This window comes from Pseudophryne corroboree, assembly GCF_028390025.1.
Source record: "Pseudophryne corroboree isolate aPseCor3 chromosome 11 unlocalized genomic scaffold, aPseCor3.hap2 SUPER_11_unloc_2, whole genome shotgun sequence".
Lineage (NCBI taxonomy): Eukaryota > Metazoa > Chordata > Amphibia > Anura > Myobatrachidae > Pseudophryne > Pseudophryne corroboree.
The window spans coordinates 572,221-588,128 of record NW_026967478.1 but is presented as its reverse complement, the minus strand read 5'-3'; the positions used below and the strand labels follow the sequence as shown (position 1 = coordinate 588,128).

The 15,908-nt window shown below is 38.6% G+C and overlaps 1 non-coding gene across 1 annotated transcript; it reads left to right on the top strand.

Annotated features, from left to right (window-relative positions):
- Positions 1–4,546: 4,546 nt before the first annotated feature.
- Positions 4,547–4,620, top strand: TRNAN-AUU (transfer RNA asparagine (anticodon AUU)). The gene has a single exon. It is a non-coding gene; the product is annotated as a tRNA-Asn (tRNA).
- Positions 4,621–15,908: the final 11,288 nt, after the last annotated feature.

Below are 15,908 nucleotides of genomic sequence, written 5' to 3'. Positions count from 1 at the left end.
CTGCCTTACTGACAGCTGTATATAGGGCCTAATTCAGACCTGATCTCTGCTGTGCATATTCACACAACAGGAGATCAGGTCTGAAGTGTGTGTGTGTGTGCTGGTGCCGCAGTGCACCGGCACATGCCAGAGATGCGATCAGCATCTCTGCCCAGTGAGCGCCTCTGCCAACACATACTTATCTTGCATATGAGATCTCTTGATCATGAAGATAGTTCTCACAGGGTGAGGTTCATCCATTACATTTTAAAGTAGGAAGGTACAAATTACATATTCAAATTACATATATGTGCTGGATTCAAATGTTTTCCCCCCTTCCTTTCTCAATTGTGCCCATCAGCAGCTATTCTAATGTTGCTGCCAATGAGTGTGACACATTCATTTCTTCTGTGGGGTACACTGGACTCCACAAGGATTCACATTGGGGTGTAGAGTAGGATCTTGATCTGAGGCACCAACAGGCTCAAAGCTTTTGACTGTTCCCAAGATGCTCAGCGCCCCCTGCTCTATAACCTCGCTTCCATGAACAGGAAGCTCAGTTTGTAGTTGGTGCCTTCAGTAGCAGGACACTTAACAGGGGGCTGCCTCAGGCAGCCTATACTTAGCTATTAATTTTGACAAGAAAAGAAGAACTTTTTTTATAAGAATGTACAAGGGCTGCAGCAGGCTAGGTCTAATAGACATCTTTACTGCAGCTCCATCACTCCCAGCGGCGCAGTATACTCCCGTGCCCTGGTTGCTGGGTCACTGCAGCGGAGGCTCCGGTTTCTTCCTAAGGTCAGTCACACACACACCGCCCTCCGGGATCACGAGGCCGCTGATGAAAGGGAGGTAAGGGGCTTCTGTGCCCACACTATACCGTGATCCAGCGTGGCAGTAGGGGGCGGGCCGCGTGCGCACTGGCGTGGACACTGATTACTGGGCAGCCGCTCCACTAGCCACCAGGGACAGTTAAGGAGCACAGCTCTGGGGGTTTTTCTCCTATATTAACCCCATTTTGTACTACCTGCAGTGCATTGTGATAGGTAATAGAGCCTGATTCAGGTTGGATTGCAATCACAATAAGCAATCCAACTGCAAAAATTGCTAAGAGCATACGCATGCGCCTGCATTTTCTGTGACTGTCAATCGGTGCGGGGGGGGGGGGGTCAGCAACACTCCATTTCAAAGTCGGAGATGGAGCGGTGCGGGGGCAGGGCTTCAACGGAGAAACAGGAGGCGTGGTCAGAGCGGCTGCATGACATCACATGCAGCCGTTGCGATCACAAAAATGGTGGCGGCTTCCTGCGCACACGTACAGTCTGCACCAACAGGAGGCTAACCCATTTTTTATGATCACGCTGAACTGCACTGAGACTGCAATTTCAGCGTGGTCAAGAAGGGAGGCGGCATGCTGGGTGGCCATGCCCTGTGATGGGTGGCCCCAGCATGCGAACCAAAGGATTGCAAATTCTGTTACTTAGCAGAATTTGCAATCCTTACTGAATTAGGCCATTGATTACAAAATTGTAAACAATATTTGAAGTTTTTCTTCAGGGACTAACACAAAAGATGCTTGGGGCTACTAACACATGGGTAAGCCACGTAAAGCTTCCCATGGGTCAGTGGCATCACAACGGGGTTGCGGCACACACCCGAGTGTCACCCGCCAAGTGGGGTGACACCAAAGTGCCGGCTCTTCTTCAGTGACAGAATATGGGTGTTTCACTGTGACATTACGTGCAACACCCAGTTTCTGTCACTGTGCAGGAGCCAGCACCACTCACACACTAGTCCCCGGGTACAGCCCCCAACCCCCGGGATACCCGCAGCAACAAAATGGTGATTCAGGCCACGTCCCTACCTATGAGACCATGCCTCCTTTTTACCATTGCGCTGCTTATCTGCGTGCACTGCATTACAATCTCCCTCGCCGCCTCTCTGGGTGTCACCAGTGATAGTGACACCTCTGCCATGCTTGTAGCAGCTGGTCCTAAGATCTACGCCTCCTGCCCTGAGTGTTTTCCCTTGTGACTTGTTGATCATCATAGCGAAGCAGATGCTTACAGAAAACTGCAGGGGCTTAGATTGAAAAGAAAAACATTGACGAACCCATCATTTCAGCGACAGGGTCTGCCACACGACTGACTGAAATGACTGGTTGGTTTGGGCCCCCACCAAAAAAGAATCAATCAATCTCTCCTTGCACAAACTGGCTCTACAGAGGCAAGATGTCCACCTCATCATCCTCCAATTCCTCACCCCTTTCACTGTGTACATCCCCCTCCTCACAGATTATTAATTCGTCCCCACTGGAATCCACCATCTCAGATCCCTGTGTACTTTCTGGAGGCAATTGCTGGTGAATGTCTCCACGGAGGAATTGATTATAATTAATTTTGATGATCATCATCTTCTCCACATTTTCTGGAAGTAACCTTGTACGCCGATTGCTGACAAGGTGAGCGGCCGCACTAAACACTCTTTCGGAGTACACACTGGAGGGAGGGCAACTTAGGTAGAATAAAGCCAGTTTGTGCAAGGGCCTCCAAATTGCCTCTTTTTCTCCACCATTCTTTCAAAGGTGACAGAATCATATGCAGTGACAGTAGACGACATGTCAGTAATCGTTGCCAGGTCCTTCAGTCTGGACCAGATGTCAGCACTCACTCCAGACTGCCCTGCATCACCGCCAGCGGGTGGGCTCGGAATTCTTAGCCTTTTCCTCGCACCCCCAGTTGCGGGAGAATGTGAAGGAGGAGCTGTTGACGGGTCACGTTCCGCTTGACTTGACAATTTTCTCACCAGCAGGTCTTTGAACCTCTGCAGACTTGTGTCTGCCGGAAAGGGAGATACAATGTAGGTTTTAAATCTAGGATCGAGCACGGCGGCCAAAATGTAGTGCTCTGATTTCAACAGATTGAATCCTGGTTAAGCAAATTAAGGGCTCCATCCACAAGTCCCACATGCCTAGTTGAATCGCTCTGTTTTAGCTCCTCCTTCAATGTCTCCAGCTTCTTCTCAATATACTATTAAAACAAATTAAAATGGTAAAAGTTATTGTACTTTAAGTAAAAATAAAAGAGACAAAATATCAATCCCAGTTTTGGATTACTTTAATTAACAAAAAAAATGCATATAGCAGAGGATAGTTTCAATCTGCCTACCTCTGGGTTATGGGCCCAGCATGCTTCCATTGCAGTACTCTGCTGCACATGTAAGTGCAAGAGATCCTGAAGCACTCACTCATCATGGGAAAGTACCAATGTGTTTCTTCGTTGGTTGATGGAAGAAACATCTTACAAAAACTCTCCAGATTATTGACTTTTTAAAGTTTTTCTAGGAAACGTTTTAGATGAATGCTTATTAGCCTTTGTCAGTATGGACTTTTGCAAAGTGTCTCTGTGGCGCAATCAGTTAGTATGTACGGCTATTAACCATAAGGTTGGTGGTTCAATCCCATCCAGGGACCTAATTGACCTTGTTATCAGATTTTGGTGATCTTTAAGTAGACAAGTCAAAATTTCAAACCCCCTGTTATGGTGTAGGGTACCTGGCCTTCTCTGATGTAATCAGAGTTAGATTTGATTCAGTGATTTTATAAAAAACATCTAGGAAGCACAATTTAGCAGTGGGTTGCAGAGAAAAAGAAATATGCTGGCAAAAAAATCAAATTGCGTGATTAAACAGCTCTTCATTTTCTGGCTTTATTTTTATGCTAACAAATTTGTTCTCTGAAAAGTGTCCACAAAGCCAAGTCTCTGATTAACACCTTTGTAGGGATGGTTTTTCACCTATTACTAAATTAAACTTGCTTCATTGGAAAGGCAGCAAGATGTATCCTCATTTCAATGTCTACTGAAATAATACAGGTTGACACCAGGAAACATTAACGCCACTGCATCCTTGCTGCTTTCTCATGTGGAAGTCTGTTTAATGTGAAAACAAGGTGATATCTAATTAGCACACAGGTAAGGAATTAAGAAAATCTTTATTTAAGGGTGAAGATGTTTCTCACAAAATTGTTGACCCAATGCATCATTGAAATTCAAGCTGGAAAGATGATTTTAATATATCACTTGTACATTTTGTATTGCTCTTCTGGTGACAATGTAGTTTGTTTTTGTCAATTACCATTTTAATAATAGGGTAAAGAAAATGAAGTGGATTTTTGAAAGAAAACAATACTGTCAATATACTATTAAAACAAATTAAAATGGTAAAAGTTATTGTACTTTAAGTAAAAATAAAAGAGACAAAATATCAATCCCAGTTTTGGATTACTTTAATTAACAAAAAAAATGCATATAGCAGAGGATAGTTTCAATCTGCCTACCTCTGGGTTATGGGCCCAGCATGCTTCCATTGCAGTACTCTGCTGCACATGTAAGTGCAAGAGATCCTGAAGCACTCACTCATCATGGGAAAGTACCAATGTGTTTCTTCGTTGGTTGATGGAAGAAACATCTTACAAAAACTCTCCAGATTATTGACTTTTTAAAGTTTTTCTAGGAAACGTTTTAGATGAATGCTTATTAGCCTTTGTCAGTATGGACTTTTGCAAAGTGTCTCTGTGGCGCAATCGGTTAGTGTGTTTGGCTATTAACCAAAATGTTGGTGGTTCAATCCCACCCAGGGACGTAATTAACCTTGTGATCAGATTTTGGTGATATTTAAGGAGACAAGTCAAAATTTCAAACCTCCTCTTATGGTGTAGGGTACATGGCCTTCTCTGATGTAATCAGAGTTAGATTTGATTCAGTGATTTTATAAAAAACAGCTAGGAAGCACAATTTAGCAGTGGGTTGCAGAGAAAAAAAATATGCTGGCAGAAAAATCCAATCGAGTGATTAAACAGCTCTTCATTTTCTGGCTTTATTTTTATGCTAACAAATTTGTTCTCTGAAAAGTGTCCACAAAGCCAAGTCTCTGATTAACACCTTTGTAAGGATGGTTTATCACCTATTACTAAATTAAACTTGCTTCATTGGAAAGGCAGCAAGATGCATCCTCATTTCAATGTCTACTGAAATAATACAAGTTGACACCAGGAAACATTAACGCCACTGCATCCTTGCTGCTTTCTCATGTGGAAGTCTGTTTAATGTGAAAACAAGGTGATATCTAATTAGCACACAGGTAAGGAATTAAGAAAATCTTTATTTAAGGGTGAAGATGTTTCTCACAAAATTGTTGACCCAATGCAACATTGAAATTCAAGCTGGAAAGATGATTTTAATATATCACTTGTACATTTTGTATTGCTCTTCTGGTGACAATGTAGTTTGTTTTTGTCAATTACCATTTTAATAATAGGGTAAAGAAAATGAAGTGGATTTTTGAAAGAAAACAATACTGTCAATATACTATTAAAACAAATTAAAATGGTAAAAGTTATTGTACTTTAAGTAAAAATAAAAGAGACAAAATATCAATCCCAGTTTTGGATTACTTTAATTAACAAAAAAAAAAATGCATATAGCAGAGGATAGTTTCAATCTGCCTTCCTCTCGGTTATGAGCCCAGCATGCTTCCATTGCAGTACTCTGCTGCACATGTAAGTTCAAGAGATCCTGAAGCACTCACTCATCATGGGAAAGTACCAATGTGTTTCTTCGTTGGTTGATGGAAGAAACATCTTACAAAAACTCTCCAGATTATTGACTTTTTAAAGTTTTTCTAGGAAACGTTTTAGATGAATGCTTATTAGCCTTTGTCAGTATGGACTTTTTGCAAAGTGTCTCTGTGGCGCAATCAGTTAGTGTGTACGGCTATTAACCAAAAGGTTGGTGGTTCAATCCCACCCAGGGACCTAATTGACCTTGTTATCAGGTTTTGGTGATCTTTAAGTAGACAAGTCAAAATTTCAAACCCCCTGTTATGGTGTAGGGTACCTGGCCTTCTCTGATGTAATCAGAGTTAGATTTGATTCAGTGATTTTATAAAAACAGCTAGGAAGCACAATTTAGCAGTGGGTTGCAGAGAAAAAAAATATGCTGGCAGAAAAATCCAATTGAGTGATTAAACAGCTCTTTATTTTCTGGCTTTATTTTTATGCTAACAAATTTGTTCTCTGAAAAGTGTCCACAAAGCCAAGTCTCTGATTAACACCTTTGTAAGGATGGTTTTTCACCTATTACTAAATTAAACTTGCTTCATTGGAAAGGCAGCAAGATGCATCCTCATTTCAATGTCTACTGAAATAATACAGGTTGACACCAGGAAACATTAACGCCACTGCATCCTTGCTGCTTTCTCATGTGGAAGTCTGTTTAATGTGAAAACAAGGTGATATCTAATTAGCACACAGGTAAGGAATTAAGAAAATCTTTATTTAAGGGTGAAGATGTTTCTCACAAAATCGTTGCCCCAATGCATCATTGAAATTCAAGCTGGAAAGATGATTTTAATATATCACTTGTACATTTTGTATTGCTCTTCTGGTGACAATGTAGTTTGTTTTTGTCAATTACCATTTTAATAATAGGGTAAAGAAAATTAAGTGGATTTTTGAAAGAAAACAATACTGTCAATATACTATTAAAACAAATTAAAATGGTAAAAGTTATTGTACTTTAAGTAAAAATAAAAGAGCCAAAATATCAATCCCAGTTTTGGATTACTTTAATTAACAAACAAAAAAATGCATATAGCAGAGGATAGTTTCAATCTGCCTACCTCTGGGTTATGGGCCCAGCATGCTTCCATTGCTGTACTCTGCTGCACATGTAAGTGCAAGAGATCCTGAAGCACTCACTCATCATGGGAAAGTACCAATGTGTTTCTTCGTTGGTTGATAGAAGAAACATCTTACAAAAACTCTCCAGATTATTGACTTTTTAAAGTTTTTCTAGGAAACGTTTTAGATGAATGCTTATTAGCATTTGTCAGTATGTAGTTTTGCAAAGTGTCTCTGTGGCGCAATCAGTTAGTGTGTACGGCTATTAACCAAAAGGTTGGTGGTTCAATCCCACCCAGGGACGTAATTGACCTTGTTATCAGATTTTGGTGATCTTTAAGTAGACAAGTCAAATTTCATACCCCCTGTTATGGTGTAGGGTACCTGGCCTTCTCTGATGTAATCAGAGTTAGATTTGATTCAGTGATTTTATAAAAACATCTAGGAAGCACAATTTAGCAGTGGGTTGTAGAGAAAAAGAAATATGCTGGCAAAAAAATCAAATTGCGTGATTAAACAGCTCTTCATTTTCTGGCTTTATTTTTATGCTAACAAATTTGTTCTCTGAAAAGTGTCCACAAAGCCAAGTCTCTGATTAACACCTTTGTAGGGATGGTTTTTCACCTATTACTAAATTAAACTTGCTTCATTGGAAAGGCAGCAAGATGTATCCTCATTTCAATGTCTACTGAAATAATACAGGTTGACACCAGGAAACATTAACGCCACTGCATCCTTGCTGCTTTCTCATGTGGAAGTCTGTTTAATGTGAAAACAAGGTGATATCTAATTAGCACACAGGTAAGGAATTAAGAAAATCTTTATTTAAGGGTGAAGATGTTTCTCACAAAATTGTTGACCCAATGCATAATTGAAATTCAAGCTGGAAAGATGATTTTAATATATCACTTGTACATTTTGTATTGCTCTTCTGGTGACAATGTAGTTTGTTTTTGTCAATTACCATTTTAATAATAGGGTAAAGAAAATGAAGTGGATTTTTGAAAGAAAACAATACTGTCAATATACTATTAAAACAAATTAAAATGGTAAAAGTTATTGTACTTTAAGTAAAAATAAAAGAGACAAAATATCAATCCCAGTTTTGGATTACTTTAATTAACAAAAAAAAATGCATATAGCAGAGGATAGTTTCAATCTGCCTACCTCTGGGTTATGGGCCCAGCATGCTTCCATTGCAGTACTCTGCTGCACATGTAAGTTCAAGAGATCCTGAAGCACTCACTCATCATGGGAAAGTACCAATGTGTTTCTTCGTTGGTTGATGGAAGAAACATCTTACAAAAACTCTCCAGATTATTGACTTTTTAAAGTTTTTCTAGGAAACGTTTTAGATGAATGCTTATTAGCCTTTGTCAGTATGGACTTTTGCAAAGTGTCTCTGTGGCGCAATCTGTTAGTATGTACGGCTATTAACCATAAGGTTGGTGGTTCAATCCCATCCAGGGACCTAATTGACCTTGTTATCAGATTTTGGTGATCTTTAAGTAGACAAGTCAAAATTTCAAACCCCCTGTTATGGTGTAGGGTACCTGGCCTTCTCTGATGTAATCAGAGTTAGATTTGATTCAGTGATTTTATAAAAACAGCTAGGAAGCACAATTTAGCAGTGGGTTGCAGAGAAAAAAAATATGCTGGCAGAAAAATCCAATTGAGTGATTAAACAGCTCTTCATTTTCTGGCTTTATTTTTATGCTAACAAATTTGTTCTCTGAAAAGTGTCCACAAAGCCAAGTCTCTGATTAACACCTTTGTAAGGATGGTTTTTCACCTATTACTAAATTAAACTTGCTTCATTGGAAAGGCAGCAAGATGCATCCTCATTTCAATGTCTACTAAAATAATACAAGTTGACACCAGGAAACATTAACGAAACTGCATCCTTGCTGCTTTCTCATGTGGAAGTCTGTTTTATATGAAAACAAGGTGATATCTAATTAGCACACAGGTAAGGAATTAAGAAAATCTTTATTTAAGGGTGAAGATGTTTCTCACAAAATCGTTGCCACAATGCATCATTGAAATTCAAGCTGGAAATATGATTTTAATATATCACTTGTACATTTTGTATTGCTCTTCTGGTGACAATGTAGTTTGTTTTTGTCAATTACCATTTTAATAATAGGGTAAAGAAAATTAAGTGGATTTTTGAAAGAAAACAATACTGTCAATATACTATTAAAACAAATTAAAATGGTAAAAGTTATTGTACTTTAAGTAAAAATAAAAGAGCCAAAATATCAATCCCAGTTTTGGATTACTTTAATTAACAAACAAAAAAATGCATATAGCAGAGGATAGTTTCAACCTGCCTACCTCTGGGTTATGGGCCCAGCATGCTTCCATTGCTGTACTCTGCTGCACATGTAAGTGCAAGAGATCCTGAAGCACTCACTCATCATGGGAAAGTACCAATGTGTTTCTTCGTTGGTTGATAGAAGAAACATCTTACAAAAACTCTCCAGATTATTGACTTTTTTAAGTTTTTCTAGGAAACGTTTTAGATGAATGCTTATTAGCATTTGTCAGTATGTACTTTTGCAAAGTGTCTCTGTGGCGCAATCAGTTAGTGTGTACGGCTATTAACCAAAAGGTTGGTGGTTCAATCCCACCCAGGGACGTAATTGACCTTGTTATCAGATTTTGGTGATCTTTAAGTAGACAAGTCAAATTTCATACCCCCTGTTATGGTGTAGGGTACCTGGCCTTCTCTGATGTAATCAGAGTTAGATTTGATTCAGTGATTTTATAAAAACATCTAGGAAGCACAATTTAGCAGTGGGTTGCAGAGAAAAAGAAATATGCTGGCAAAAAAATCAAATTGCGTGATTAAACAGCTCTTCATTTTCTGGCTTTATTTTTATGCTAACAAATTTGTTCTCTGAAAAGTGTCCACAAAGCCAAGTCTCTGATTAACACCTTTGTAAGGATGGTTTATCACCTATTACTAAATTAAACTTGCTTCATTGGAAAGGCAGCAAGATGCATCCTCATTTCAATGTCTACTGAAATAATACAAGTTGACACCAGGAAACATTAACGCCACTGCATCCTTGCTGCTTTCTCATGTGGAAGTCTGTTTAATGTGAAAACAAGGTGATATCTAATTAGCACACAGGTAAGGAATTAAGAAAATCTTTATTTAAGGGTGAAGATGTTTCTCACAAAATTGTTGACCCAATGCAACATTGAAATTCAAGCTGGAAAGATGATTTTAATATATCACTTGTACATTTTGTATTGCTCTTCTGGTGACAATGTAGTTTGTTTTTGTCAATTACCATTTTAATAATAGGGTAAAGAAAATGAAGTGGATTTTTGAAAGAAAACAATACTGTCAATATACTATTAAAACAAATTAAAATGGTAAAAGTTATTGTACTTTAAGTAAAAATAAAAGAGACAAAATATCAATCCCAGTTTTGGATTACTTTAATTAACAAAAAAAAAATGCATATAGCAGAGGATAGTTTCAATCTGCCTACCTCTCGGTTATGAGCCCAGCATGCTTCCATTGCAGTACTCTGCTGCACATGTAAGTTCAAGAGATCCTGAAGCACTCACTCATCATGGGAAAGTACCAATGTGTTTCTTCGTTGGTTGATGGAAGAAACATCTTACAAAAACTCTCCAGATTATTGACTTTTTAAAGTTTTTCTAGGAAACGTTTTAGATGAATGCTTATTAGCCTTTGTCAGTATGGACTTTTTGCAAAGTGTCTCTGTGGCGCAATCAGTTAGTGTGTACGGCTATTAACCAAAAGGTTGGTGGTTCAATCCCACCCAGGGACCTAATTGACCTTGTTATCAGATTTTGGTGATCTTTAAGTAGACAAGTCAAAATTTCAAACCCCCTGTTATGGTGTAGGGTACCTGGCCTTCTCTGATGTAATCAGAGTTAGATTTGATTCAGTGATTTTATAAAAACAGCTAGGAAGCACAATTTAGCAGTGGGTTGCAGAGAAAAAAAATATGCTGGCAGAAAAATCCAATTGAGTGATTAAACAGCTCTTTATTTTCTGGCTTTATTTTTATGCTAACAAATTTGTTCTCTGAAAAGTGTCCACAAAGCCAAGTCTCTGATTAACACCTTTGTAAGGATGGTTTTTCACCTATTACTAAATTAAACTTGCTTCATTGGAAAGGCAGCAAGATGCATCCTCATTTCAATGTCTACTGAAATAATACAGGTTGACACCAGGTAACATTAACGCCACTGCATCCTTGCTGCTTTCTCATGTGGAAGTCTGTTTAATGTGAAAACAAGGTGATATCTAATTAGCACACAGGTAAGGAATTAAGAAAATCTTTATTTAAGGGTGAAGATGTTTCTCACAAAATCGTTGCCCCAATGCATCATTGAAATTCAAGCTGGAAAGATGATTTTAATATATCACTTGTACATTTTGTATTGCTCTTCTGGTGACAATGTAGTTTGTTTTTGTCAATTACCATTTTAATAATAGGGTAAAGAAAATGAAGTGGATTTTTGAAAGAAAACAATACTGTCAATATACTATTAAAACAAATTAAAATGGTAAAAGTTATTGTACTTTAAGTAAAAATAAAAGAGCCAAAATATCAATCCCAGTTTTGGATTACTTTAATTAACAAACAAAAAAATGCATATAGCAGAGGATAGTTTCAATCTGCCTACCTCTGGGTTATGGGCCCAGCATGCTTCCATTGCTGTACTCTGCTGCACATGTAAGTGCAAGAGATCCTGAAGCACTCACTCATCATGGGAAAGTACCAATGTGTTTCTTCGTTGGTTGATAGAAGAAACATCTTACAAAAACTCTCCAGATTATTGACTTTTTAAAGTTTTTCTAGGAAACGTTTTAGATGAATGCTTATTAGCATTTGTAAGTATGTAGTTTTGCAAAGTGTCTCTGTGGCGCAATCAGTTAGTGTGTACGGCTATTAACCAAAAGGTTGGTGGTTCAATCCCACCCAGGGACGTAATTGACCTTGTTATCAGATTTTGGTGATCTTTAAGTAGACAAGTCAAATTTCATACCCCCTGTTATGGTGTAGGGTACCTGGCCTTCTCTGATGTAATCAGAGTTAGATTTGATTCAGTGATTTTATAAAAACATCTAGGAAGCACAATTTAGCAGTGGGTTGCAGAGAAAAAGAAATATGCTGGCAAAAAAATCAAATTGCGTGATTAAACAGCTCTTCATTTTCTGGCTTTATTTTTATGCTAACAAATTTGTTCTCTGAAAAGTGTCCACAAAGCCAAGTCTCTGATTAACACCTTTGTAGGGATGGTTTTTCACCTATTACTAAATTAAACTTGCTTCATTGGAAAGGCAGCAAGATGTATCCTCATTTCAATGTCTACTGAAATAATACAGGTTGACACCAGGAAACATTAACGCCACTGCATCCTTGCTGCTTTCTCATGTGGAAGACTGTTTAATGTGAAAACAAGGTGATATCTAATTAGCACACAGGTAAGGAATTAAGAAAATCTTTATTTAAGGGTGAAGATGTTTCTCACAAAATTGTTGACCCAATGCATCATTGAAATTCAAGCTGGAAAGATGATTTTAATATATCACTTGTACATTTTGTATTGCTCTTCTGGTGACAATGTAGTTTGTTTTTGTCAATTACCATTTTAATAATAGGGTAAAGAAAATGAAGTGGATTTTTGAAAGAAAACAATACTGTCAATATACTATTAAAACAAATTTAAATGGTAAAAGTTATTGTACTTTAAGTAAAAATAAAAGAGACAAAATATCAATCCCAGTTTTGGATTACTTTAATTAACAAAAAAAAAATGCATATAGCAGAGGATAGTTTCAATCTGCCTACCTCTGGGTTATGGGCCCAGCATGCTTCCATTGCAGTACTCTGCTGCACATGTAAGTTCAAGAGATCCTGAAGCACTCACTCATCATGGGAAAGTACCAATGTGTTTCTTCGTTGGTTGATGGAAGAAACATCTTACAAAAACTCTCCAGATTATTGACTTTTTAAAGTTTTTCTAGGAAACGTTTTAGATGAATGCTTATTAGCCTTTGTCAGTATGGACTTTTGCAAAGTGTCTCTGTGGCGCAATCAGTTAGTATGTGCGGCTATTAACCAAAAGGTTGGTGGTTCAATCCCACCCAGGGACCTAATTGACCTTGTTATCAGATTTTGGTGATCTTTAAGTAGACAAGTCAAAATTTCAAACCCCCTGTTATGGTGTAGGGTACCTGGCCTTCTCTGATGTAATCAGAGTTAGATTTGATTCAGTGATTTTATAAAAACAGCTAGCTGAATTTTCCAATGCGTAGCTCTTTGCAAAAGAGAGATATTGGCAAGGAAAAGCTGTCTTGTACCTTTGCATTTTTCTCCCAAACGAAGGACACTAGAAAGAAAATTTTAGAGCCTCCTGTTAGGCCATCATCTACACGACATAGTCCTGAATTTTCCAATGCGCAGCTCTTTGCAAAAGAGAGATATTGGCAAGGAAAAGCTGTCTTGTACCTTTGCATTTTTCTCCCAAACGAAGGACACTAGAAAGAAAATTTTAAAGCCTCCTGTTAGGCCATCATCTACACGACATAGTCCTGAATTTTCCAATGCGCAGCTCTTTGCAAAAAAGAGAGATATTGGCAAGGAAAAGCTGTTTTGTACCTTTGCATTTTTCTCCCAAACGAAGGTCACTAGAAAGAAAATTTTAAAGCCTCCTGTTAGGCCATCATCTACACGACATAGCCCTGAATTTTCCAATGCGCAGCTCTTTGCAAAAGAGAGATATTGGCAAGGAAAAGCTGTCTTGTACCTTTGCATTTTTCTCCCAAACGAAGGACACTAGAAAGAAAATTTTAAAGCCTCCTGTTAGGCCATCATCTACACGACATAGCCCTGAATTTTCCAATGCGTAGCTCTTTGCAAAAGAGAGATATTGGCAAGGAAAAGCTGTCTTGTACCTTTGCATTTTTCTCCCAAACGAAGGACACTAGAAAGATAATTTTAAAGCCTCCTGTTAGGCCATCATCTACACGACATAGCCCTGAATTTTCCAATGCGCAGCTCTTTGCAAAAGAGAGATACTGGCAAGGAAAAGCTGTCTTGTACCTTTGCATTTTTCTCCCAAACTAAGGACACTAGAAAGAAAATTTTAAAGCCTCCTGTTAGGCCATCATCTACACGACATAGCCCTGAATTTTCCAATGCGCAGCTCTTTGCAAAAGAGAGATATTGGCAAGGAAAAGCTGTCTTGTACCTTTGCATGTTTCTCCCAAACGAAGGTCACTAAAAAGAAAATTTTAAAGCCTCCTGTTAGGCCATCATCTACACGACATAGCCCTGAATTTTCCAAAGCGTAGCTCTTTGCAAAAGAGAGATATTGGCAAGGAAAAGCTGTCTTGTACCTTTGCATTTTTCTTCCAAACGAAGGACACTAGAAAGATAATTTTAAAGCCTCCTGTTAGGCCATCATCTACACGACATAGCCCTTAATTTTCCAATGCGTAGCTCTTTGCAAAAGAGAGATATTGGCAAGGAAAAGCTGTCTTGTACCTTTGCATTTTTCTCCCAAACGAAGGACACTAGAATGAAAATTTTAAAGCCTCCTGTTAGGCCATCATCTACACGACATAGCCCTTAATTTTCCAATGCGTAGCTCTTTGCAAAAGAGAGATATTGGCAAGGAAAAACTGTCTTGTACCTTTGCATTTTTCTCCCAAACGAAGGACACTAGAAAGATAATTTTAAAGCCTCCTGTTAGGCCATCATCTACACGACATAGCCCTGAATTTTCCAATGCGCAGCTCTTTGCAAAAGAGAGATATTGGCAAGGAAAAGCTGTCTTGTACCTTTGCATTTTTCTCCCAAACGAAGGACACTAGAAAGAAAATTTTAAAGCCTCCTGTTAGGCCATCATCTACACGACATAGCCCTGCATTTTCCAATGCGCAGCTCTTTGCAAAAGAGAGATATTGGCAAGGAAAAGCTGTCTTGTACCTTTGCATTTTTCTCCCAAACGAAGGTCACTAGAAAGAAAATTTTAAAGCCTCCTGTAAGGCCATCATCTACACGACATAGCCCTGAATTTTCCAATGCGTAGCTCTTTGCAAAAGAGAGATATTGGCAAGGAAAAGCTGTCTTGTACCTTTGCATTTTTCTCCCAAACGAAGGACACTAGAAAGAAAATTTTAAAGTCTCCTGTTAGGCCATCATCTACACGACATAGCCCTGAATTTTCCAATGCTCAGCTCTTTGCAAAAGAGAGATATTGGCAAGGAAAAGCTGTCTTGTACCTTTGCATTTTTCTCCCAAACGAAGGACACTAGAAAGAAAATTTTAAAGCCTCCTGTTAGTGCTTCATCTACACGACATAGCCCTGAATTTTCCAATGCGTAGCTCTTTGCAAAAGAGAGATATTGGCAAGGAAAAGCTGTCTTGTACCTTTGCATTTTTCTCCCAAACGAAGGACACTAGAAAGAAAATTTTAAAGCCTCCTCTTAGGCCATCATCTACACGACATAGCCCTGAATTTTCCAATGCGCAGCTCTTTGCAAAAGAGAGATATTGGCAAGGAAAAGCTGTCTTGTACCTTTGCATTTTTCTCCCAAACGAAGGACACTAGAAAGAAAATTTTAAAGCCTCCTGTTAGGCCATCATCTACACGACATAGCCCTGAATTTTGCAATGCGCAGCTCTTTGCAAAAGAGAGATATTGGCAAGGAAAAGCTGTCTTGTACCTTTGCATTTTTCTCCCAAACGAAGGTCACTAGAAAGAAAATTTTAAAGCCTCCTGTTAGGCCATCATCTACACGACATAGCCCTGAATTTTCCAATGCGCAGCTCTTTGCAAAAGAGAGATATTGGCAAGGAAAAGCTGTCTTGTACCTTTGCATTTTTCTCCCAAACGAAGGACACTAGAAAGAAAATTTTAAAGCCTCCTGTTAGGCCATCATCTACACGACATAGCCCTGAATTTTCCAATGCGCAGCTCTTTGCAAAAGAGAGATATTGGCAAGGAAAAGCTGTCTTGTACCTTTGCATTTTTCTCCCAAACGAAGGACACTAGAAAGAAAATTTTAAAGCCACCTGTTAGGCCATCATCTACACGACATAGACCTGAATTTTCCAATGCGTAGCTCTTTGCAAAAGAGAGATATTGGCAAGGAAAAGCTGTCTTGTACCTTTGCATTTTTCTCCCAAACGAAGGACACTAGAATGAAAATTTTAAAGCCTCCTGTTAGTGCTTCATCTACACGGTA